Raw genomic sequence first — 820 nt, forward strand, 5'->3', positions numbered from 1 at the left:
AACAACAACAAAAATTTATACTTTAAAAGAGTGAATGCTGCTATGTAAATTCTATCTCGGTTTTTGTAAAAAAATTAGACTATTTATTTATGATCCCTGAATGGAATTAAACTAAATGATAAAAATTTTCTTAAAATCAAGGTAGGAGTCACTTTTTAACCAAAGATTATATTCTTTTTTTTCTCTTTTTTAACTTTTGTTTTAGGTTCAGGGGCTCATTATGCGGTTTTGTTACATAGGTAAACTCATGTCACGAGAATTTGGTGTACAGAATATTTCATTACCCAGGTACTAAGTGTAGTACCTGATAGGTATTTTTAAAATATGAAACGCTTCATGAATTTGCATGTCATCCTTATGCAGGGGACATGCTAATCTTCTCTGCATCATTCCAATTTTAGTATATGTGCTGCTGAAACTAGCACCAAAAGTTATATTCTACAGTGTAGGTCAAATGAAAATTGCATCTGATCTATGAATATTACTCTGGAAAAATCCCTTGAATTGTCCAGGGTATAGTAATAGTCAGGGTTAATATATTCTTTACTGTATCTTAATAAACGCAGTGCAGCCAGTTTTTCCTCCAGCGTTGGAGTCCATCACTGTTGCTGTGGATCGGCAACAAATGAAGTCATTGGTTTGCATTTCAGGCCTCTACTGTATGAAAAATACAGGTTGTGTGAACATAGTTGACTTGTGAGAAATTAAAGACATAGATAATCCAATTTCCCTGAATTCTGTTTTTTGAGACTGAGTCTTGCTCTGTTGCCCAGGATGGAGTGCAGTGGTATGAACTCCATACACTGCAACCTCCACCTCC

At 34.8% G+C, this 820-nt stretch overlaps 1 non-coding gene across 1 annotated transcript; it reads right to left on the reverse strand.

Moving 5' to 3' along the window:
• Positions 1–318: 318 nt before the first annotated feature.
• LOC112208555 (U6 spliceosomal RNA) lies at positions 319–425 on the reverse strand. Its single transcript, XR_002943015.1, has one exon. It is a non-coding gene; the product is annotated as a U6 spliceosomal RNA (small nuclear RNA).
• Between the last annotated feature and the right edge of the window lie 395 nt (positions 426–820).

The sequence above is a fragment of the Pan troglodytes genome, chromosome 13 (genome assembly GCF_028858775.2).
Source record: "Pan troglodytes isolate AG18354 chromosome 13, NHGRI_mPanTro3-v2.0_pri, whole genome shotgun sequence".
Taxonomy (NCBI): Eukaryota; Metazoa; Chordata; class Mammalia; order Primates; family Hominidae; genus Pan; species Pan troglodytes.